At 40.8% G+C, this 26,479-nt stretch overlaps 1 protein-coding gene across 5 annotated transcripts in view; it reads right to left on the reverse strand.

The window, feature by feature from the left end:
- The window catches only part of b4galt4 (UDP-Gal:betaGlcNAc beta 1,4- galactosyltransferase, polypeptide 4), a 41,523-nt gene extending 26,183 nt beyond the window's left edge, over positions 1–15,340 (reverse strand). The window contains exon 1 of one of the 5 annotated variants that reach the window (XM_059650368.1): positions 15,319–15,340. The gene's annotated coding sequence lies outside the window, so the exon portion shown is untranslated. Of the gene's footprint in view, positions 1–8,547; positions 8,569–8,967; positions 9,136–9,157; positions 9,418–9,516; positions 9,668–15,318 lie in introns of those variants that run through there. The other 4 variants (XM_048541427.2, XM_048541426.2, XM_048541429.2 and 1 more) reach the window with 4 other exon arrangements.
- Positions 15,341–26,479: the final 11,139 nt, after the last annotated feature.

Raw genomic sequence — 26,479 nt, forward strand, 5'->3', positions numbered from 1 at the left:
TACAAATAAAAACTAAAAAAACTGTGGATGCTGTAAATCAGGAACATTAACAAAGTTGCTGGAAAAGCTCAGCAGGTCTGGCAGCATCTGTGGGGGAGAAAACAGTTAACATTTCATGTCCGGCGACCGGCTGTTTTTATCTCCCTACTTTTACATTCCATTATGTTTGAAATAAAGGCCAACATTCAATTTGCCTCCTCCACTAGCTGCCGAGCTTGATGATAGTTTTTGTCATTCATGGACTAGGACTCTCAAACCCCTCTGTTTTGTAGCTTTCTGCAGTATTTCTCCAATTAAATTTTTAGAGCTTCAAATCTTCCTGAGAAAAGCTGCATAACCTCACAGTATATTCCATCTACCAAGTTCTGCCCACTTGCCTAACCTGCCCAAAACCCTCTGCAGTCTGAGTCATCCTCACCATCTATTTTCACACCTATTTTTGCGTCATCTACAAACTTGGTTATTGCACATTTACTTTCCTCACTCAAGTCATCAATACATATTGTAAATAATTGCGTTCCCAGCACTGAACCATGTGGCACATCAGCAGTTACAGGTTGCCAGCAAGAAAATGCCCCCCCATCCTAACTCTCTGACTTAGCCAATCCTCTATCCATGCTAATATATGCCCACAACACTATGGGTTCTCATCTTAAGTGGTTTAGCAAGCACCTTCTGAAATTCCAGATAGATTCCATCCCTAAAGAATACTTGTAAACTTGTCAGACATGAACTCCCTTTCATGAAGGCATGCTGACTCTGTTTGATTGTAATCTGCATTTCTAAATGCTTTGCTATTACATCCCGAGCAACGGGCTAACATTTTTCCAATAAGACATTAAACTAATTGGACAAAAATTATCTGCTTCTTGTCCCTGTCCCTTTTCAAATAAAGGTGTTTCATAAGCAGTTTTCCAATTCTCAGGCACTTTTCCAGAATCTAAAGATTCCTGGAAGATACCTACAGTGCACTCACCATCTCTGTTTAATATTCCACGATGCATTTCATTAGGTCAGGGGACCTATCAGTCTTTAGTCCCTTTAGTTTCTTTTTTTCTCTGGTGATAGTTGTCGTATTTATCTTCTATCCTTTTACCCCTTGAATATTCAGTAATTTTAGAATGCTATATGGGTGTTCCACTATGAAGACTGATGCAAAGTATTACTTCAACTCTGTCCTAGCTCTCCATTATTACTTCATCAGACTTGTCTAAAAGGCCTGTGTTAGCTTTGGCTTCTCTCTTCCTTTTTGATATATTTAAATCACCTTTGCTATCCATTTTGACATTATTTGCAACTTTTTGCCCTCAAATTTTATTGCTCCCTCTTCACTATTTTGTTTGGATGCATTTTGTTCAATTTTAAAATTTTCCTAATCCTAACTTTCTTTTTCCTTTTAATCTGATGCTATCCTGAACTTTCCTGGTTAATCATGGTTGGTTTGTTCCCCCTCCTTCATCCTCACTGGAATACACCTTTGCTGTGGGCCAGGAACATCTGCCATTGATCTTCAACCGTTTTGCTGCTAAACTCCTTTCCTCAGTCTATTCCAACCAACTCTAACCTGATTCATCTGTTGTTACCCTCATTTAAGCTTAGCACAGCTGTTTCCAATCCAAGTTCTGCCCTCTCAAAGTGAGTGTTAAATTCTACCATGTTATGGTCACTGTTTCTGAAAGCATCTTTTATTCGGAGATCATTTATTCAATCTGCCTCATTACAAAATACACCGATTCCTAGTTGAATCCACAACATATTGTCCTAGGAAACTGTCCAAAATACACAATGAATTCTTCATGGCTTCCCCAGCCGATTTGACTATCCCAGTCGACCATGAAGATTAAAGAAACCCATGATTAATACACTGTCTTTATTATATGCTCCCATTACCTCCTGATTTACTCTCTGTCCCACTGCATTGTGTTAAATGGTCTGTGGACTACTTCTACTGGCATCTTCCTGCAGCAGCAACACATCATACATTCTCTATTCAATACCATATTTAAATTTAACTTATAAAATTAATTACTCAAGATTCCCTACTTTTTATACTTCACTGTGCTGATAAACTAAATAAGCTAAACGGCTTGGGGTGGGGGGAGGAGATATCAACAGTATCAATTAAATACCCAAGGAATTATTTTTGTGAAAAGGAACAATACACTGGAGACTTAAACAAATTGAAGACCTAACTTTTAAATTAAACGACTGGAAATATTCACTAGTCCTACTCAATCACTCAGATTCCTTCCTTGCACTTATGTCACACTGTGGATGGTAATTTCACTCTTCCCCTGGTCTTGCTGCTGGTCAATCTCTTAATCAAGATGGCTCCATAAGTGGCAACTTGTAAACTTTTGACTGTATTCACGTGAGCATGTGTGACAATTAAACTCAATTCAACACCTTTCATCCCCTCCCACTTACTTGCTCCACTTCTTGCAATAAATTCAAGTTAAAGCATTTTGAGTCAGTGATATAACACAAAAACAGACCCTTCAGTCCAACTCATCCATCCCGATTAGATATCTTAAATTAATCTAATCCCATTTGACAGCATTTGGCCCATATCCCTCTAAAACCTTCCTAGTCATATACCCATCCAGATGCCTTTCAAAAGTTGTAACTGTACCAGCCTCTACCATTTCTTCTGGCAGCTCATTCCACATGCCCACCACCCTCTGTGTGAAAAAGTTGTCCCTTAGGTCTCTTTTAAATATTTCCCCTCTCACTTTAAAACTATGCCCTCTAGTTTTGGACTCCCCTACCCTGGGGAAAAAGACCTGCCTATTCACCCTATTAATGCTCCTCAGATGTTACAAACTTCTGTGTGGTCACCCTTAGCTTCCTACGCTCGAGGAAAAATAGCCCCAACCTATTCAGCCTCTCTCTATACTTCAAACCCTCCAACCCTGGCAACATGGTTGTAAATCTTTTCTGAACCCTTTCAAGCTTCATAACATATTTCCTAAAGAACCCAGACCAGAACTGCACACAGTATTCCAAAAGTGGCCTAACAAATATCTGGTACTGCCGCAACATGACCTCCCAGCTCCTATAGTGTAAGCACTGACCAATAAAGGCAAGCATACCAAACGGCTTCTTCACTGTCCTGTGTACTAGTAACTCCACTTTCAATGAATTACAAACCCACACTCCAAGGTCTCTTTGTCCAGCAACTTCCCTGTATTGCACCAAGTTTCTACTTTAAACCAAACTTCCAGCAGTAGTCAGTCAGTAATTCACTCCGTCCTGGTCTCACTGAGCTAAGGTCCCAAACTGCTGCAGCCCTAACACAAACTATGCTCCAGAAAAACCAGTTAAGTGAGAAACTTAAGCTAAAATTAAAGCTAAACTGGATGTAATCTTCATTGAAATTTTCATCCATAATAGATTGCATGGGAGGTGACTGCAAGTTTCTTTTGATTGTGCTAAGGTCTTTCTAAACTGTCTTGACAGACGGGTTTTTCACATGTATGTTATTTTGTTAAAGGAACATTTGTAACCCTCATGCAAATATGTACAGTGATTAACCAGCTATAAAAACTGATGGTTTATTAAGCCAGCTGGGATCATAAAACATGGAACTTTTCTCCTCGTATCACCATTTTTTTTGCCAATTGCCTTAAATCTATGCTCTTCTGGTTCTTGAACTTTCTAATAATCTCTCCCTAGGTACACCTTGTGCATATCACAACTATTGGAATTCAGTTCCAATTTCACCACACAGGACACAACACCTCATTCCATTTGTCTGCTCCAAAGTTGGCACATACAAGTGTCATTGACATATGTTTTCAAATTAAACTTAGACAAATACAAATATAAAACACTGGCATGGAATAAGGCATTTACTTCAACTACAGTGGATGACTGCTCAGTTAAGATAGATAGAGCATGCTTGCAACAAGCAAACTGGCTAAAAGCCAAGCAAAAAATTACAATACTGGGGCTCTGGCTTACACATATCTTCACTAACATTGCTTTCAGTAGTAATACAGATTCTTCCAATAAGGCACCCCTTGACTGAAAGCAGGTCGACTGCAAATTTGGAAGCGTACTGAAAATAACAGCCTGAATTTCACCTCAAGTTTAAAGGTGAGGCCAACATTACAATGGAGCAAATAAGTGCAGCAACTTCCAAAACTCACAACAACTTCCAGAATCCACACAGATATTTTCCCAAACCTATCCAAGATGTTGTTACATACCCCAGGAGCTGGCAGGTCTTGAATCAGATACTGAAATCTAGAAGCTGTGGCCCAAATAATTAAAAAAAAATCTTGCCCTCTGCAGACTGTACTATAACAATACCATTAGACAGGCTTTCTCATGAAGTTATACAAATCTGTTGTACATATTCAATAAAAACACCAGAAAAAACTGTTAGAATTTGCTTAGAGCTGAATGCCCCAGTCAGACAATCATAAGTACTGCCAATTAACCACTCAGGCACTGAAATTATGATTAGGGTGGAGTTGCTTTTCTTCAGAATTAGTTTGAGAATGGTTCTTGTCTCCTTTTTAATCTGCTTCTTTTCTAGCTACACATAGCTCCAAACTCTCAGAAAAGTGGGTGACTGTTGATTGGCTAGCTATACCAGTTCAAAGGGCATTCAGGTTCGAGGACAATTAGGAATGAACAAATGCTGGCTTTACCAATAATGTCCACATCCAACGACCCCTCTAAGATACATGGTTAAATCAGCATGTCACCATATTGGCTTCTGTACACCTCTGACGTCTGCATAGCAGACAAATAATTAGAAGGAAGACTGATCATATCCCATAAAAAGAGGCTGAGTCGAAAAGGGTGGTATAGAAGCAGAGGAATTTACACACAATTGTACTCAGCTATACAACACAATTTGACACCTCAATGCATGTGAATTATTCCAAGTATGTAATGCAATAAAAAATGCCAACATACATTTCACAAAACATTAAGCCCTCCTTCACCAGTCACTCTTTTTTTTCTTGGGAGTTGTTCAGTAAATGTCAGAAAATATTTCTACTACTGCCAAGAACTGGGTGTCTGCAAAAAAATGCACAGAGACCAAGTACTAGCCAGTTACTGAGTGGCTGCGGAGCACACATAAGCAGATTAGGTTCATTACTTAACATGTCCCTATCCAGAGATGATAAATCATGTTGGATGAAGAAAGTAATTTGGCCTATCATAATGCATTCATTTAAAATGATCCTAAAACATCCATTCCAATATATAATTGAGCATTGAATGATTCCAGGGCTTTTTCCCCCAACAGCAGTATTTGAAAGTTTGACCACTGAAAGCTAGTGTCAAAGTCAAGATTTGGCAGTCACAAAACAGACCCTCTGTCTCATTGTCATTGGTGAGATGTAACTATCATTGGGCAATCTATTGACTGGATTCAAGTCACACCTGCTCCAGAGGTGTATAATAACTTCTGTGAATAGGTCAATTAGAAAACACCTATACGGGAAAACTAAGGGTCTTGTTGTACAGTGGCAGTGACCCTACCTCCAGATATAAATCTGGAGTTGTGCCATAACACATCTGAACATTTGATTGAAATAACCACCAGGGGACAACGGTACGTGCTTCAAAACAGTGCTATAAGATCTTGCATGTCAAACTTAAAGGGTAGAGTAGGCCTCAGTTTAACATCTCGCCTAAAAGATGACACTTTTCAAAGTACAGCACTCTTCAGTACTGCACTGGAGTACTGGCCTAAGTAATATAGTAAGTTCATGTAGAACAGGAGGAGGCCATTCGACTCATCACATCTGTACCAATTAACAAAAGAGCTACCCAGCTCATCCCATTCTCCAACTTTATTCCCATAGCCCTCTAATTTCAAAACTGATATCCTGATGTCTTTTGAAACCTTCTGTGGAATCCAACTCCACTGTTTTCCCAGGCAGCATATTCCAAATCCTAACTCTTTCAATAAGGAGGTTTCTCCTCATCTAACTCAGAGCTCTCTCATTAACAGTCTTGAAATTATGACCCTTAGTTATTGACATACCAACTAATGGAAACAGAATATCCTTCTTTACCCTGTCAAAATTGTTCATAACTTGGAACACGAAGTGAGGTCCCTATTAATCATCTCTGCTCCAAGGAGAATCAGCCAGGTTTCTCTTATTTTTTACAGTGTCTAAAATCCCTCATTCCTAGTAACATTCTCAATCTCCTTTGCACTCTCTCCAGGCTTTAATATCCTTAAATGAGATACTCAGAGCTGAACACATTATTCCAAATGAGGCCTGACCAATGATTTGTAGAGGTATAGCATCACTTCCTTGCTTTTATACTCTATGACTCTTACTTACTAACCCAAAGATCCTTTAAGCCTTCTTAACAACTGGTTCAATTTGCCTGGCCACCTTCAGAAAACCGTGCCCATCAACCTCAAGGTCCCTTTGGTCCTGTACTCCTCTCAGAGCTGTAATGAGGCTGTATCGTCTCTCCATGTTTCTTCTACCAAAATGCATTACCTCATATTTCTCTGCATCAAAATTCATCTGCCTGTTATCTGTCCATTTGGCCAACTTGTCAATGTCTCTCTGAAGTCATCCTCATGATTCACTATTCTCACGACCTCAACACCCATCTCCAAATTGTTTACATAAATTAGAAAGAGTCCCAACACTGATCCCTGGGGAACACCACTTGTACTCCATGTCCAATCTCAAATGTCCATCTATACCTATTCTTTGCCTCTTGTCTTTTAGTCAACTTCTAAACTATACTGCCAAGGATTCATCAATCCCAAATGTTCCTAGTTTGTTCAGCAACCACATCAAATGCTTAATGAATGTTGAAATATACCACATCTACAGCACTACCCTTATCCATTGCCTGTATCATTTCGTCAAAGAACTCAATTAAATTCGTCAGATGGGATCAGCCCTCAACAAAGCCATGTTGACAATCTAATATTAACTTTTTTCTTCCAAGTGTATATGTACTTTATTCTAGATTCTGGACTCAGCTTGGTATTGATAATGTGAAAACTAACAAGTGTGTAGTTTCCTGTGTTATGCTTTGCCCTTTTCTTAAACAATGATGTCAAATTTGCAATCCGCCATCTCCCCAGGACTAATCCTGAATTCAGAGGGGCCTGGAAAATGTCTGTCAACTCTGCACCTTTATCTCGCTCAGCATTCTAGAATGCATCCCATTTAGACCTGACAACTTCTCTACCTAGACTGCTGCCAGCCTTTTTAGCACTTCTTTGTTATTATCACTGCTCAGTTGCTAAATATTTTCAACTAGGCCATTGTCACATTTTCTATTTTGGGAAAGACAGAAGCAAAGTACTCATTTAGTGCCTCTAACATATCCATTGCTTCAGTCTGCTTCTCCTTTATGAGCCCTACTCCACCTTTGTTAATACTTCAGTAGTAATTTTTGAAGAACATTTTACTATTTGTTTGAGCACAATCTGCCATTCTATACTCATGCTTCCTCCTAACCTTCAATATTCCAGCCTCAGCCTCAGCCTCCCCTGCATTTGAGATAGTTTTTCTGATTTCTATTGCTATTATTGGTCCAGTATGCATCATTTTCCTCCTTTTCCATCCTTACTTTCTCATCAAAATCGTTGTCATCCAAGTTACTCTAGCTTTGGATACCAGGCATTTATTTCTCATGGGTATACATCTAGATTGCACCCTAATCAGCTTTCTTTTGGAAGTCTCCCATTTTTCATCCACTGTTTTATCCACCAAACTGTGCTTACAATCAAACTGCTCCATTTCAACCTTTATACCCCTAAAATCTGCCCTTTCCAGACCTAGAACAGTTCCCTCTCTGGTAAGACTGGATATATATTGTTCCAGAAGGTTGTCCTGCACATAATGCAAGAATTTCACCCCTTCCACGTTGCATACCATCTTTTTTCCCCCCAGTCTACCCCTAAGATAGTTGAAGTCACCAGCTATCACAACCCTACCTGTCTCACAGATTTCCATAATCTGTCTATAAATGCTCTATTCTTCACACTATTTGGATGTTTATAATAAATATCCAGAAAAAAAAAGGCACTGCTCCCTTCCTGTTTCTCACCTCCAATCATATACATTCTAGTTCAGGAACTGCATCTCATTCTAGTGCAGAGGAGACTGCTACACTTCTTCATTTTTCATACATCCTGTGCCAACTAAAACCCTCACAACCTGAGAAGTATCCACTCCTCCCTTGGGCAGTCTCTGCTTCCAGTTCCCCAGTTTTGTCCACTACACACCATGCATTTATATACATACAATATAACCCTGCCCTTATCTCTTTCTTGTCCATTGGCAGGTGACCATTCCTTTGTTCACTGTCAACACACAAAACCTTCCCTCACTTCGTTTTCCCCATTCCCTATCCTCACTCTTATGTTCTCTCTTGTACTTCCAAAACCAGGCGCATTAGACAACTTCCTAAATGGGATCCTTGACTTCAAACTCTTCTTGATTCAAAAGACCGGAGTTCTGAGTTAAGTGCCACCTAAAGAATTAGATACTTCAGCCACCGCCATTTCAGCTGCACTTCATTACCAAAATGTAATTTTACCTTCACTTGCAATAACAGGATTCTCCCAGTGAAACATTATTTCCTACAATTCCACATGTCGCAGTTAAGAGCCAAACTGCCATCTTAAACAGCAGCAAGCATCTGTCAAAAGGGCAGATAAAGCACTTCTTCTGGCACATTTGCTGTGTTGCAGGCAAGATCTGAATTGGGGACTGTTCGTGCAGCTACGGTGGGAGATGTCGCTGGCTCACTTCCCCCGTTACATTCAACACCGTTTATTAGAGACAAGAATAGCTGGCACACCAGATTACAACACCCCCATCCAAAACAAAAACAGCATACACAAATTAAAACATTTGTTGTTTTTAAAACACCGTCACATACATGAGACGGAGCGGAAAAATATAGATGCAAGTAGGAAAGTGCGAGGGTCATCGCCGCTGCTACACAAGAGCTCACCTTCCGTGTAGCTGCTGTGGTGTTTTTGGTGAATGAGCTCGGAGTTGGAGCCCGACAAAAACAAAAAGCCCGCAGTTTGCTGAGCGCTAAAGGGGCAGCGGCGGATGCGAGAGAGCCCGTTCTCCGTTGCGGTCGCACCCCGGCCAGAAGCAGCGCTAAAGCAGGCAGACAAGCCGTACCACGAACTCACCATGACCGCCGCACCCAGACCGAACGCCAGGCCTCCAGCTCCTCCCGGTCTCGGGGACGGGAGAACGGCTTTCGGCTGAATGCAGAACGGTCCTCCCTTCTGCCCGCCCCCGGTTTGCTTCACGCTCCCACTCTGTGTGTGTGTGTGCGCTGTGGTTCCTGTTTGTAGATTGGAGCAGTGTGAGAATTACCCTCCCCGCAGTGCCACCGAGCATATAACCTTAACACTAGGCCACCACAAATACAACAGTAACACTTATGTTTGAACTCAAACAATAATCCCATTATAAAATCCCGAATTGCGCCGCTAGGGGTTACTTTGGAGTAATGTGATATTTTATAAGTAAAGGATCATTTTACCTGCTGATGTTAAACGTTAACATTTTTCGGTGTCGTTATGGTTTGGGGACCTATTTTATTCAAGTTACATCTTTCATCTCGAGGCCTTCCCACTGATGAGATCTGACAATCCCCCAATGTTGAGAATAGGAAGGTTACTTTGGGTCAGCAAGAGGCTGCACTTGGTAACAGATCCCTTTAAATTGCCTGTGGCCTAATTTATTTGAGGGAGGATTGCAAACAACTTGGACTTTGGCCATACAGACTTTAGTGTATGTTAATCGGTTTAATACCAACCTGCCAAAATTCATAAATGCTGATAAACAGCTTCCAAAGGAAAGCTGATGTAAAATCTGGAAATCTAATTTACAACTAAAGATCAATCATAGATGACCAAGGTTATAATTTTCCAAGCAAACTAAGTAAATTCAATCAGAGATAATGGGAACTGCAGATGCTGGAGAATCCAAGATAACAAAGTGTGGGGCTGGATGAACACAGCAGGCCAAGCAGCATCTCAGGAGCACAAAAGCTTTTCTGCTGAAGGGTCTAGGCCCGAAACATCAGCATTTGTGCTCCTAAGATGCTGCTTGGCCTGCTGTGTTCATCCAGCCCCACACTTTGTTATCTAAATAAATTCCATTCCTTTTTATTGGATTATTATCATTACTTTGGATTTTTTTATGAAAGCTGAAATTTAATGGCCTCCATATGATACATACAAAGGAAATTACTCAATCAGGGTGTAATATGGCAGGGGGATTTGGTAAATGAGGTCAGAGCACTACAAAGAACTTAAAATATATAAAATTCTTAATGGGCATGGTGGAGTAGATATCTATGCCCCAGAAGTCTAGAAGGGGGTTACATTCTTAAGATAAAGGATCAACCATTTAGGACACAGACAATGAGAAATTACTTATCAAAAAATTGAAAATTTTGGGTAGTTACTATCCCAAATAATGCACAGTTGATGAATATATCTGAGACTGAATTTTAGAACCACAAGGTTTGGGCATTGGATTGGAAAATGGAATTGACGTACATGTTTAGCTGCAATGTTATTGAAAGCTGGAGAACGCTCAGTGGCTATGCATCTTATTTCCACTCCTATTTCTTACATTCTTATGAAATGCATTTAAGGAGATACTCAGATAAGTGAAAAATATGTTTTACGGATGATCTTAAAGGACAAGAGTGAGGTAGAGAAACAAAGGAATTTTAGATTTCAGGGCCTAGACAGCCAAAGACACAACAGCTAATGGAGGGATGGGTCAAAAGGTGACAGTGTGCAAGATGCTAGAATTGAAGGACTGCGCGGAGTAGTGCAGAGAATTTAAACACAGAATTAGCAGCTTGTCTCAATCACCATTTGATTTTGATCTTCTGCGCGAGCAACAGACCTAATATCCTGTACCTGCCGTATTCTCATAGTAATTTACTTCTCTAACTAGCTAATCTATTTTGCTACAATCACTGAATGTGGTCAGTGTTTTAAAAAGCTTAGAAACCTACTTTGTTAAATGTCTCCCCGATGACTGTTGAAAGTTTCATACATTAAATCATATGTGTATGTTTCCTCAATTTGGACTTTTAATCATTGGAAACAGTCTGAATTCCATCTGCTTTGTTCCACCTTTCCACTATTTGAAATGCTGTATGAAATCAGGTCATTATTTCCACTATGATAACAAAATTAGGACAGTGAAGAAGTATGTTTTAAGATCAATCGTAAAAAGGTGAAAGAGAAGAGAAAGATTAAGAGCTTTAGAGAGAGAATCTTAGAACTCAAGATCTAGAAAAATAAAAGCACGACAGGCAACAATAGCACAAATAGAAATGTAGTGAGAAGCAAGAGGCCAAAATTGAATGACTACGTGGGTTTTGGAGGGCTTTGGGCCTAGAAATGGAGCAAAACAATGGAAATATTTGAGATCAAGAATGAGAATTTTCAAATGAAGATGTTGCCAGACTGGGCAGCAGTATAGTTTAGCAAGTAAAGGAATGATGTGCACAATGATTTTGATATGATTTAGCATATAGATAGCAGAAGTTTGAATAAGCTCACATTTATGGCGCGAGTTGGGAGATCACCTAAGACAGCATCAGCATACTCAAATCTAACAGGCGCACGGGTGACAATTAGTGCAGTAAACAAGCTGAGACAGGAACACAGCTGGTGTTATTCTGGATGTCCCCATACTTGGAGCACAACAAGTGGATTTTTGATACAAAATAGAGTCAAGGTTTATGTGGGGCAGGAAAGGAAGAATTGAGACCACAAGCAGATCATCCATAATTTTGTCTTAGGGAAGAATGACATATTTCTGCTCCAATGACCCGTGTTCTTCTGTATGAAGCTCAGTGATTTTGGCTAAAGAGAGAAGTGAAGACAAAAACTGAGCTCAAGTTTGACTAGGATGCTATGTGTGTTCAGATTTATTTGATCCTTCAAGTAATTTGCTGTATCTTCTGTTTTATATTGTCATCCAATCTTTTTTTTTCTCACAGCTCCTTCCAAAAATAGAGTTCTACCCCATGGACTCTGCTCAGATATTTAACTGATTTTTTTTCTACTTCAATGGGATATTAAGGAAATGGTTAGTTAGAATGTACTTACGTTATGACTGGAGAAGGGTCATAGTATCCATTTGTTCAGCTAATATCTGCAGATTCATCTGTTGCTGTATGCTGACCTAGCTGGATTTGTTCTGCAGGAAGGGTTCACAGTCAAATCCAATCTCATGCTGATGCAACATCCATCCTACAGAGAGCTTTCAACAAGAACTGCATCCAAATCTTTTCCCAAAATGTTTTCCATTGGCCATGGACAGAAGCCAACTGTAGCATCTTTATTGCTGCCCTAGTGTTGGAGATGGAGGCTTATTTACAACTTACATCTTACAATTCTGATAACAAAGTGTGAAGCTGGATGAACACAGCAGGCCAAACAGCTTCTCAGGAGCACAAAAGCTGACGTTTCAGGCCCAGACCCTTCATCAGGCTCTCTGATGAAGTGTCTAGGCCCGAAACGTCAGCTTTCCTGCTCCTGAGATGCTGCTTGACCTGCTGTGTTCATCCAGCTTCACACTTTATTATCTTGCATTCTCCAGCATCTGCAGTTCCCATTATCATTCTTACAATTCTGAATCCAGTGTCTCAAAATCCTTAACAAATTCAAATACATACTACAATCTGCCACTTTATTTTTACATGACTGTCCATACATTTAAACCTTGCACGCATCCATTTAGGGCCTAACAAAACTAGTTTATTTACTGGACTTGTTACCAAATAATTTAAGCTCCCTTATAAATCAGTTATTGAAAAATATTATAAATCAGTAAGCATGGCATGTCTTTAATTAAGCTTATTGAAGAGATTAAGCTGACCATTGCTACAAGATTACACTTGTGGTATTTTAAATTGACTTCACTACTTAACAAGCAGATGCTCAAAGGTAGTAGGACTGCAGGATAGAAAGTAATCAAGTTTATGAGATGAGACCTTCCCCTGCACCAAGCAATGCTGACTATCCCTAATAAGTCCATTCTTTTCTCTAATAGACTTCAGGGTAGTCCAATCAACCCTTTCTTAATTCTTTTTGTTAGATTCAGAACATCCGAGGCATAACTTCAAAACTATTTTATGACCTTAATATCTATATCTCTTCTGAAACGCATTTAAAATTTTACATAAAATATCAAAAATACCTCATTACACACTGGATAATAAATTAAATTCAAATGCCGTTTTGTTCCACATTGTTCCTCATCTCAAAAAGTTATCACCTGGAGGTAAAAGATCCTCCATTACTTTCTTCCTGGCATCAACGTTGTAAAGCATTTAGTTTAGAGTTTGCATGATAATTGTGATTGTAGAATTTATAATTTTATATCGTTCTCCATATTATCTTTAATAACTGTTATTGGTAGTATGATATCCAAGCTTGGGCTATCACGAAGCAAGTAAAGTTATTGCCAGGCAATAATTATCTCCACTAAGAGATAAGTTAACTTCAGTGTCTTGACATTCAATGGTGTTCCCATTACTGAATCCACCACTTTCAATATTCTGAAACTCAGTTGGACTCACTATTTAAATTTAGTAGCTACAAGTGCATGTCAGGGGCTAGGAAGCAACAAGTAACTCACCTCCTGACTCTCCGAAGCCTGACCATCATCCAGAAGGCAAAAGTCACGAGTGTGATGGAATAATCTCCACTTGCCTGAATGCATGTAGCTCCAACAAGATTCAAGAAGCTTGATATCATCCAGGACAAAGCAACCTTACTGATTGGCACAACATCCACAAGTATCAACTCTATCCCCTACTGATGTTCAGTAGCAGGAGTGTGTGCTATCTACAAGATGCACTGCAGAAATTCACCAAAGATCCTTGAACAGCACCTTTCAACGCCAGGATCGCTATCATGTAGAAAGTCAGGGCAGCAGGCACATAGGAAAACCACCCCCTGCAACCTCCCCTCCAAGGCACTCACCATTCTGACTTGGAAATATATCGCTGTACCTTCACTGTCACTGGGTCAAAATCCTTTAATTCCATCCCTAATGATGTCACAGGTCGATATACAGCGCACAGACTGCAACGGTTCAAGAAAGCAGCTCACAATCTCAAGATCATCCAGGGATGGGCAAGACATGCTGCCAGCCCCGGCATCCAGGTCACACATGAGAATGTTAAAAAATGTTACTCATTATAATGCCAGTCTGTTTCATCTTCTCTTGATTATATAATTAAGTTTAAAACAGAAGTTTGGTTTCTCTTTGAAATATGTGTTAGAGCCTTAAGCAAAAGTTTTAAATTAGAGGTAATACATGGTACAATGTTAAACTTTTGAGCTGTATTAACAACTTCATATAAAGGCATTGTCAATATAACTGATCATGTCTGGGGCTTGTTCTTTAGCCACCCTTCGTAATGCACATTAATTCATAATGTTTCACTCACAACCTCACTTGTGCATACACAATAATATCTATCTTTGTACAGCACAATACATCTACAGGTTGCCATTCATGTCCTTACAAATCTCTTTCAATGTAAAATACTGCAGTGACTGCTCACACTGGAGCCTCTTCCACGTGGAAGGTCATCTCAAAATATAGGTTGGGTTTGTGGAGGACATTATTCTGCAAGTATGTACCTGACCTTCCACGTCCTTTCCATAGTATTTTAACATCTTAGTCTGATGCTGATATTTCTGTCCTTGGTCTGCTGCAGTGTTCCTGTGACACTCGACGTAATCTCAAGGAACAATACCTCATCTTCTGATTTAGCACTTTACAGCCTTCTGGACTTAACTTCACATTCAACAACATTCAGACCATGAAATCTGACCTCCATTTTGATCAAAACATTGTCACTTTACCACCCAGCTATTCATGATTTCGTCATTTACATTTACTCTGGACAAATATTTTGCCACTATTACCATCCACTTTGTTAACCTTTTGTTCTGCGACATCTTTTCTTATCTTTCCCACCATTTCCTTGTGTGCCTTATTTTGTCCCCAGCCCCACTTACAATGACACATAACCCAACACATTTCTACCTTTCAATTCTGATGAAGAATTGTATCTCACTCAAAATATTAACTCTGTTTCTGTCAGTACAGTAGCTGTCAGACCTGCTAATTATTTCCAACACTTTTTATTCTTATTTTCTTCTCACTGTTCAGAGCACGTCCAAATGAGAATCATCAATTAACAATAAGTGACTGCAGTTTCCAGAATTACATTAAATTGATACATTTTAGTGAGTTATCGTCACATGGCTGACATTCACCCAAATGTTTTTACCTTCACTCCTTTGGAATGGATTCCTCAGAATTCTGTTTTGATGATCCTATGCAATTCCATAAAGTACTTGGAATGTGTCCTGTGACTTCTGCTTTGATGAATGGCTTTTTTTTCTGGCATACAAGGCATTCATGTGTGCAGAAGTAAATGAAACTAACTGTACTCCCTCCAGACCAGGGCTTATCACGTTGTAAAACAAAAGTATTTGATATTCCTGTCTCAAATTGATAAGGAAAATAGCCTTCAAACATTTGAAACAAATTCCTTTCCATTTCCTGCCTGCGTCAGGGCAGACAGGTGATTGGCTAAGATGAAATGAAGTATCTCATTAATCACCCTGTGATTTATTTCCCACAGTCCATTACTGAAAGGTCTCTGCATTTCTCTTAACCTCAGTTCCTTCCCCTTCCCCTCCCACTCCCAAATTTCAGTCAGAAATTTAGCTGGTGCTTCCACTGTGGTCCCTGTCCGTTTGTTTCTTTTTCTTCTACAATAATCCCTTTATGCATACTACTGATTTTTGTAGAAAGGCTGAATCTTGCACTCAATTGCACTCTATAAAATGTACAATGAAAACCTTTCTATTCCCGTCTCACATCTTTAAATCCATGGCTGCTGCTTCATTTGAGTCTTGTACCGCTGGGAGACTTACAATAAACAGAGCGTCATCGTGTCTTCTAATAGTTTTTTACACAACTCCCATTCGTCATTAATCTTCTCAGTGAGCACTGTGTACTTATCATCATTGAAACCTATTCCTTTGAGTAGGATTTTTAGTCTCTGACAAGAAGGATGAACAAATCATCATTGCAGGATACCTTGAGGTGCAGGTTCATTGTTCTGGAAAGTGGAATCACAGGTAGATAGGATAGTGAAAAAGGCGTTTGATACGCTTGCCTTTATTGGTCAGTGCATTGAGTATAGGAGTTGAGACGTCAAGGTGAGGCTGTACAGGACATTGTTTAGGCCACTTTTGGAATACTGTGCATTTCTGGTCTCTCTGCTGTTGGAAAGATTTGTGAAACATGAAAGGGTTTGGCAAAGATTTACAAGGATGTTGCCAGGGCTGGAGGGCTTATGTTATAGTGAGAGGTTGAATAGGCTGGGGCTATTTTCCCTGCAGTGTTTGAGGTGGGGAACCTTGCTGCATCAGGCCTTGGCTCAGCAAGAACAGGAGAAATAAATTTAAATAGATACTCTTATGAGTCAGGACATTGGTCCCTTACGCGTCAAGTACAGTAGCCAGTGGTTCAACAAGAAACCATTCAACTTAAAAGAAGCCAAAATGTAACACCCCAAAGATTCTCTGGAAAAGCACTTTGTAATGGGAAATATTCAGAAATTGGCCAACTTTACTTCTCACAATCCCACATAACTTTGGAACTGGACCCAAAAAGAGCCTTGAAGCTAGCAACCGATGGCAAAGGTAATAAAACAACACAATGAAAGGTATCTTTCTTTTGAAAGATTTTATTTCAACCGTTAGATAGTTGTGAAATCCTCTGAAGCTGTAAATAATATTTACTGGCTAATGAGCTACGTGGAGCTAGTGTGTGTGTGAAGGCACTCCCACATTCCTTAGAAATGTTAATCCCAAAGAACTATTTGATTAGAGCAAAACCTGCTGATGTGTTACCAGGAACTTCACCGTCATACGTTAATTGAGGATTTGTGAAACCAGGATAGGAGATTGTTGCAATATATAAGGCACAGATTTGGGAAGGGGTTTGTGGTAATCTTTGTCATGGGTGATTTTTGCTAGTTTTAAGCAACTGGAATAGTATGAACAGCATTGCTCAGTGTGGAAATGTGCTTAATACGAACTAAAATGGAACAACTAAGCTAAAAGAACAGAAGTAACAGAGGCAGCTTTTCAGAAAAGTTTGCAACAGATGAGCAGTGTGAGTGCAGCTCAGACAATGCCAGGACCGTATTTGTGAGGATCATACTGAAGGGAGCAGTGTGCTGGTGTTTGTCAATTTATTAAGGTCACAATAAACTATAAAAAGGAAGAATTTTAAGTTGTGGCCGTTTTTTTCCACCTTGGTATGATGGGATTGAAGCTTGGATTTAAGAGGGGAGGTGTGCATTACTACACAATAGGAACCAGTGTAGGTAGTGAGTGTGGGATGAACATAATTTCCCCAAATTCTTCTCTTATCAATTGCAATTGCAGCTGGCTGGCATAGGAAAAAATCTTTCTTGGTTCCAACTATAATTTGGTTACCATCGAGGTGATTAATACAAAATAAAGAGGAATCAATGATAAAAGCAGAAGTTGCTGGCAAAGCTCAGTAGGTCTGGCAGCATATGTGAAGAGAAATCAAAGTTAACGTTTTTGGTCATCCCGTCTTTGGACTTTGCGTCGGTTTTCGCAGTGGAAAACACGAGCAGTATGCCAACAATTATGGAGAGTCGGGGGCAGAGTTGGGTATGATAGGCATTACAAAAGAGAAAATGCTAGAAAAGCTAAAAGGTCTAAAAATTGATAAATCTCCTGGCCCCGATGGGCTACATCCTAGAGTTCTGAGGGAGGTGGCTGAGGAAATAGCAGAGGCTTTGGTTGTGATCTTTCAAAAGTCACTGGAGTCTGGGAAGCCAGATGATTGGAAAATTGCTGTTGTAACCCCCTTGTTTAAGAAAGGAGCACGGCAAAAGATGGAAAATTATAGGCCGATTAGCCTAACCTTGGTTGTTGGTAAAATTCTAGAATCCATTGTCAAGGATGAGATTCCTAAATTTCTGGAAGTGCAGGGTCAGATTAGAACAAGTCAGCATGGATTTAGTAAGGGGAGGTCGTGCCTGACAAACCTGTTAGAATTCTTTGAAGAGGTAACAAGTATGTTAGACCAGGGAAATCCAGTAGATTTTATCTATCTAGACTTACGAATGGCTTTTGATACAGTGCCTCACGGGAGGCTGCTGAGCAAGGTGAGAGCCCATGGTGTTCGAGGTGAGCTACTGGCTTGGTTTGAGGATTGGCTGTCTGACAGAAGGCAGACAGTTGGGATAAAAGGCTCTTTTTTGGAATGGCAACCAGTGACATGTGGTGTCCCGCAGGGTTCAGTGTTGGGGCTGCAGCTGTTCACCTTATACATTAATGATCTGGATGAAGGGACTGGGGGAGTTCTGGCGAAGTTTGCAGATGATACGAAGATAGGTGGACAGGCAGGTAGTACTGAGGAGGTGGGGAAGCTGCAGAAAGATTTAGACAGTTTAGGAGAGTGGTCCAGGAAATGGCTGATGAAATTCAATGTGAGCAAATGTGAGGTTTTGCACTTTGGAAAAAAGAACACAGGCATGGACTATTTTCTAAATGGTGAGAAAATTCGTAAAGCAGAAGTACAAAGGGATCTGGGAGCGTTGGTCCAGGATTCTCTAAAAGTTAACTTGCAGGTAGAGTCCGTGATTAAGAAAGCGAATGTAATGTTGTTGTTTATCTCAAGAGGTTGGAATATAAAAGCAGCGATGTGCTTCTGAGGCTTTATAAAGCTCTAGTTGGGTCCCATTTAGAATACTGTGTCCAATTTTGGGCCCCACACCTCCGGAGCATGTCCAGCGGAGATTCACATGGATGATCCCTGGAATGGTAGGTTTAACGTATGATGAACGGCTAAGAATCCTGGGATTGTATTCATTAGAGTTTAGAAGGTTGATGGGAGATCTAATAGAAACTTACAAGATAATGTATGGTTTAGAAGGGGTGGACGCTGGGAAGTTGTTTCTGTTAGGCGCGAGACTAGGACCCGTGGGCACAGCCTTAAAATTAGAGGCGGTAAATTTAAAACCGAAATGAGATGACATTTCTTCAGCCAGAGAGTGGTGGGCTTATGGAATTCATTGCCACGGAGTGCAGAGGAGGCCGGGTTCAACAAATTCTTGATCTCAGAAGGAATCAAGGGCTACAGGGAGAGTGCAGGGAAGTGGAGTTGAAATGCCCATCAGCCATGATTTAAATGGCGGAGTGGACTTGATGGGCCAAATGGCCTTACTTCCACTCCTATGTCTTATGGTCTTATGGTCTTTTCCAGTAATGCCTGATTTGGTTTCTGATTTTCAGCATCTGCAGTTATTTTGGATTTTATTTAGGAATCAATCATAATACAACATTAATAAACTTGCACTCAGTCTGATTAACCTTTTTCCTTATATTTGTTCAAATCAACTAAGTTAGTACAGCTGGGGATGGAGCCAAGAAATCAAACCATGTGTGAGAGTCAATCGTCCATTTAACACCTGCACTCGCTCTGACAAACTTCTCTTTGTTTTCCTATTTCTCTTTTTTTCAATGTAGTCAGGAAAAATCACACTGAGTATTGGAATAGGATAGGGATTGGAACAGTTAAGAGTTCCTACAGTTCTCATTGCAGCACAACTTGAAACACCTTTTCTGCAAACTGTCAAAAATCTAAGTCCAAAATTTCTGGCTGAGTGTTCCCAGCAGGAAACGATTATCAAGAACACAAGAGGAGTGTTGGTAATGATTCTGCAGTTGTCATTTATACTGTGGCTCCTCTTGATGTGTTCTTTAAAGTGTCTTCTCCTTTAATTTGCATCACCATCTCTTAGGTAATTAATCAGACCTGTTTGTCACCTTATCTTGAATCTTCCCACTTGTTCCCACCGTTCTAACTGCCAAATTCCCTTGTCTCTGTACTTGCTTAAATGCTTTTCCTCAATTTTCTGGCAAAAATCTGAAATGTTGCCCCTGTTTCTCTCCCCACAGATATTGCAAGATCTCCTAGTAATCAAGTAGTTTCTGTTTATATTGTCAATAATTGTGTAAGAAATGGTTCAAAACCACTTCAGATTTGATCCAGCTGTATGCTGTGCTCCAACGGCTTGTTGAACATTCTTTCTGCAGGGGGCTGCCGACTTGATGGTACTTGTATTCAGGGAGGTGTGAGTCGTGTTCATCTAATTTGTAGCTTAGTGTAAAATGAATTGTTGCTTTTTCTGATTTCTCAGATGACTATGATGTTCATTGTGCACAAATATCCTCAAACATAGATTCAATTGCATTTTCTGTGGAGAATGCAGAAGATTTAAATGTAAAGTGCCACACAACGCGCAAAAATTAATTTGCACTGCAATCTTTATGAGAATTACTCGGTTGTGGTGACACAAAGAAAAATAAAGTTTATCTCAATTGTGCAACATTTAGAAAGGTTTAGCAGTCAGGTTTATCTCGGTATAGATGTAGCAATCAGCCATTTTCTCATTCAGATAATATTGTTCACCAAGACCTAGAAAATAAGCCAATTTTTAGTTACTGTGCTAGTTATTGTGACATTCTTGTGGTGGTTCTAAAGAAGACGCAATTCTAACCCTTGTCCTTTTGCAGATGGAGAGGGAGTGTCCTTTCTCCACCTGTTTTGCTCCTCTCCCTCTCGTACCATGATCCAGCCATTAACTGAAACTCTTTCTAGAATTTCAGACATTTCCTTCTGTGCTGAATCATTGAAATCTTCTGCAATAGGCAGCAAGATATCACATTGCCAACCTAGTGAGTTCAGGTCAAACTGATAGTTAAACTTGGAAAGCGATCACACAGAAGCATGGTGTCTTAGTGGTTAGCACTGCTGCTTGACAGCACCGTAGACCCAGTTTGATTCCACCCTCAGGTGACTGTCTGTGTGGAGATTGAATGGTCTCCCCATACATGCAGGATTTCCTTCTGATGCTCCAGTTTCCTCCCACAGTCCAAAGATGTCCGGTTTATGTGGATTGGTCATGCCAAATTGCCCATCGTGTTCAAGGGTGTGTAGACTAGGTGGATTAACTGTGGGAAATTCAGGGTTACAGGGCTGGGATGCTCTTTGGAGAATGTAGGTGGACTCAGTTGTCTGAATGGCCTGCTCTGTGTTGTAGGGATTCTATGAAAAGTGTGGTCAGTGGTGTCTGGGACACAGAAGTGCATTACAAAAACCAGGTCAATACATTAGGATGGCCCAAAATTAGGAACTCTGTAGGTTTGTGCCCTGTACAGTGCATAAGTCTATATGCAATGTTCTTTCCCTTTAAAAGCTTGAATGTCAGCGGGTCCTGCTGTCCCCTTCCGCAAAGGTTCGGCCACTGACCCCATCCACACTAATTGCAATTGCAGCCATTTTCTTCCACATTGTACACTTTCAGTTTCCTGCTCTAGGGAAGGCAACAGTGAGCACTTCTCGGATATTAGCTTGTAGACACCACCTCTGCATGTGAGTGACTAACATCCTGTCCCCTTTCTGCTAGCATTTCCTGTGAACCCCAGGTCTCTACACAACCCATCTACATGAGCCTGACCTTTCCTGGCATATGAGGTGACCATGTGGGCCTACGCTGAACCCCTCTTGAAGACAAGGTACTCCTGACTGTGCATAAATATGTCTTCTACATAACCCCTGCTCTGTGCGTTACCATATCTCCCTTTATTGTTTTCTTACATCCTGTTTCCTGACTGAATTTGATAGATGAGTTGTTTGGAGATTTGTATGTTATCTTCAATTCCTTGACTTCACCTGCACATGTTCCCGATTAAGTCTCTCGATGTGTTCAGAGTCTTCCCAGATGAACCGTCTGCATATTGGTCATTAACAAACCTGTGACTTCCATGAGTAATTGGGAATGTTGGACCTTCAAGGATGGTTTGAGGACAGAAATGATAACTGGATTAGGCTACATGCTCTCTCAAAACAGAATTGAGGCAAATTTCCAACTTTGTGACATTTGCATTAACTCAATTCACAGGCTGCAGTTAAAATTAATTCTTATTCATAAGTAGAAGTTGAACACATTTCAAAAACCAATGAAAGAAACACTCTCAGTATGTTTATTTAAAAAAGCAGGCAAATAATATCAGCATTAATTTTGTTATCAATTAACTCCTTTGACCGCCGTGACTTTGCTTTAATGAAATATGTTTACATATTTGAGACAAGAGATGAGCGATAAACCAGAAAGTTGACTTTCAAAAAGATTTGCACTTGTATATAGCGAGAGTTTTGTATTTGGCTTCATACATTCGCATTATTTCTTCCTGGGATTCCGTTAAAAACGATTTGACCACTTGGTGGCAACAGAATACCATTTTCAATCAGATTCCCTTCAAAAATAGTCGTCCATCATTCATATTAGGCTTGGGAAAACAATAATTATATGTTAAACATGCAGCAAAATTGAAAATTTTGAGATCTATCCCTCATCTGTTCTGACATGAATATCCCTTTCCACCCTGCAGCAGAATTCAAATGATCTGAATCAGTCAAAAAATGATACCTTCTATGACTTTAAACATGGTGCATTATCATCCTTGTTGTAATCTCTCTGATCTTTTACATGTTTGACTAGACGTTCTCACCCAATGCCTGTCTGCCATTGTAGATCTCAATGGTAATGTATTACTGAGACAGTGCTGCATTTCCAGAGTTGATGCTTCTTTATTGAAATTTTAAACCCAGGCCCTTTCTACCCTTTAAAGTGGCTGTAATTGATTTCATGGCAGTAGTCAAAGAAGTGGTGCATTTACAGTGTCCGTCAAACATAATCAATGAGGCAGAGGGCAGAATTTTCTCAGGACACCGCAGGTGGGTTTCGTCGGGGAGTGGGATGGGGAAGTCCCAAATATTGTCATGAGCTCTTCCAGCTTTTCCCGGGTCAGCATTGAAAACGAGATGCAAACTCATTCACATCTGTTGCTAAGTATTTAAAATTGTTATAGAGAGTTGCTTTAGGGTTGAATTCTAGATTTAGCATTCGTGGAATCTGTTACCTGGCATTTCCAAATTGCCAGATTCTCTGAGGTCTGTACACAACGGGAAAAGCCCCTTCATTGAGACTGACAAGCTGGGAAGGTTTTAATCCATTGACACTGATGAGTTTTAACCGTGGCCATTGAGAGACTGCTGATCGAAGGTCTTCTCTCATTCACTGCTTCACATGAGATTGTTGACTTCTTGGAAGTTGTTCCACTGCCTATCACTTTACTCCTTTCAGTTACACTAACCTTTCAATACTGCAAAACAGCAGGTTGTGCAGTTCTGCCATCCGCTTGTGCTGAGAAGGAGAAGGAGTTGAAGCACTGACACCAGCTCCAGCAGTCAGAGAAGCATCACCAGCAACACAAGTAATTGCTCTCCCCTCAGCTCACAGGGGCAGATAGGATAGATACTGGAAGGAGGCATGACCCCCAGCATAATACTTACCATTTCCGGATGCTGGACTTAAGAATTCCCTCCCACATGGAAAATGTATTTGTGGTGTGGCTAATGATAGGCAAGTAAAATCTGCAAAGTGCAAAGTTTGTATTTTGTCCAATCTCCCCTCATGATATTTCACAGAGAAAATCAAAATTAAGTTTAGTCTTCGGATGAAGGCTTCAGGTTTTCAAGACCAGGGGATTTTGAAGCAGGTTGTGTAGAAACAGTTTAACTTTTTCTTAAAATATAGTCTGTCCTCATACAATACGAAACAGTTTAACTTTTTCTTAAAATATAGTCTGTCCTCATACAATACTTTGATTTGAATTTATCATTAATGGTTAAAATTAACACTGCTTACAAGAATATATAAAACAGTAAATTAGAGCTGGCAAAGACATCCAGGCGGTTCAGCCTGAAGAACCAGGAGATTAAGGTGGAACAAGCCATGGAAATATTCACAAACAAGCACATAGATGTTGAATTCAATATGTAAAGATGGAAGCCAATTCAAGTTGTTAAGTACAAGTTGGAAGTAAAGGAATTTTGTGTGGGTTAGGATGTTGGTGTTAGAATGGAAGTTTGTGTAGAGTGGAATTCAGGAGAGTGTTTGAAAAGGTTTGGAAAAGGGAAGTATGGAGATTTATAAGTACGGGTATGCTTACAGCTGCAGTGGAATGAAATAAAAATGGAGGCAGGTGACATTGCAGAGGTGGAAGTTTAAGTAATCATGGTGATTGATAGTTAGAATTTAGGTTAGATCAGAAAACCACCATTGGGTTAGCCCTTGCAGAGTACTCATAGAGAGAAATAGTAGGATAGTATTAAGGCATAAAACGTTTGAGATGACCCCAGCTGGATGGCTTCTGTCTTCTGGGTAGTAACCCTTGTAAATGACAGAGCGTCTACTCTGGTTAAAATAAATTGAGCTTGCATTTTTGACCATTACACCAACATTAGTATTGAATTCCGGGGCTATCATAGTCTTTCCTTCTGAAAGCTTTTTCCCTCTGTGGTTGCAAAATACAGTTTCATTCTAAGATAATAAAATGTGAGGCTGGATGAACACAACAGGCCCAGCAGCATCTCAGGAGCACAAAAGCTGATGTTTCGGGCCTAGACCCTTCATCAGAGAGAGGGATGGGGTGAGGGTTCTGGAATAAATAGGGAGAGAGGGGGAGGCGGACCGAAGATGGAGAGAAAAGAAGATAGGTGGAGAGGGGAGTATAGGTGGGGAGGTAGGGAGGGGATAGGTCAGTCCAGGGAAGACGGACAGGTCAAGGAGGTGGGATGAGGTTAGTAAGTAGGAGATGGAGGTGCGGCTTAGGGTGGGAGGAAGGGATGGGTGAGAGAAAGAACAGGTTAGGGAGGCAGAGACAGGCTGGGCTGGTTTTGGGATGCAGTGCGTGGAGGGGAAGAGCTGGGCTGGTTGTGTGGTGCAGTGGGGGGAGGAGACGAACTGGGCTGGATTTGGGATGCGGTGGGGGAAGGGGAGATTTTGAAACTGGTGAAGTCCACATTGACACCATTGGGCTGCAGGGTTCCCAAGCAGAATATGAGTTGCTGTTCCTGCAACTTTCGGGTGGCATCATTGTGGCACTGCAGGAGGCCCATGATGGACATGTCGTCTAAAGAATGGGAGGGGGAGTGGAAATGGTTTGCGACTGGGAGGTGCAGTTTTTTATTGCGAACCGAGCGGAGGTGTTCTGCAAAGCGGTCCCCAAGCCTCCACTTGGTTTCCCCAGTGTAGAGGAAGCCACACTGGGTACAATGGATACAGTATACCACATTGGCAGATGTGCAGGTGAACCTCTGCTTAATATGGAAAGTCGTCTTGGGACCTGGGATAGGGGTGAGGGAGGAGGTAGAGGTGTGAGCAACTCATATTCCGCTTGGGAACCCTGCAGCCCAATGGTATCAATGTGAACTTCACCAGCTTCAAAATCTCCCCTTCCCCCACCGCATCCCAAAACCAGTCCAGTTCTTGCCCTCCCCCCACTGCACCACACAACTAGCCCAGCTCTTCCCCTCCACCCACTGCATCCCAAAACCAGCCCAGCCTGTCTCTGCCTCCCTAACCTGTTCTTCCTCTCACCCATCCCTTCCTCCCACCCCAAGCAGCACCTCCATCTCCTACCTACTAACCTCATCCCACCTCCTTGACCTGTCTGTCTTCCCTGGACTGACCTATCCCCTCCCTACCTCCCCACCTATACTCTCCTCTCTACCTATCTTCTTTTCTCTCCATCTTCGGTCCGCAAACCCCCTCTCTCCCTATTTATTCCAGAACCCTCACCCCATCCCCCTCTCTGATGAAGGGTCTAGGCCCGAAATGTCAGCTTTTGTGCTCCTGAGATGCTGCTTGGCCTGCTGTGTTCATCCAGCCTCACATTTTATTATCTTGGATTCTCCAGCATCTGCAGTTCCCATTATCTCAGTTTCATTCTAATTTCCCTTTATTCTCCAAAGGCCTAGAATGGTGGATCCGTCCCACTGTTAGAATGGTGAATGATACACCATGTAGATTTGCTGCCATTGGTTCCTTTAAGGTTAGATTTAAAGGGCCTAACTGGTTTGGTGCAATAGCAGAAAGATAGAGGCTATCATTTGTGCAACTCCTCTCCTGAATATCCCTTTCCACCCTGCAGCAGATTGGAAATGATTTGGATCAGTCAAAAAAATGACATATTCTATGACTGTAAACATGGTGCATTATCATCCTTATCATTCTCTCTAGTCTTTTACATGGTTGATTACGTGTTCTCACCCAATGCCTCTCTGCCACTGTAAATCTCAAGAGCAATTAGGGTTGCCCTGATTCGGCTGTTCACTTATGTATCCTGCATTAATTCCTACTCACCAATCAGACCACGCATGTTGACCTGTATTGGCAGGTCCCCAACACCTCAAGTTTAAAAAAAATCATTTTGTTTTAAAAATCCCTTCGCAACATTACTCTATCCTACTTTATACATCCCTTT

The sequence above is a fragment of the Stegostoma tigrinum genome, chromosome 12 (genome assembly GCF_030684315.1).
Source record: "Stegostoma tigrinum isolate sSteTig4 chromosome 12, sSteTig4.hap1, whole genome shotgun sequence".
NCBI classification, from domain to species: domain Eukaryota; kingdom Metazoa; phylum Chordata; class Chondrichthyes; order Orectolobiformes; family Stegostomatidae; genus Stegostoma; species Stegostoma tigrinum.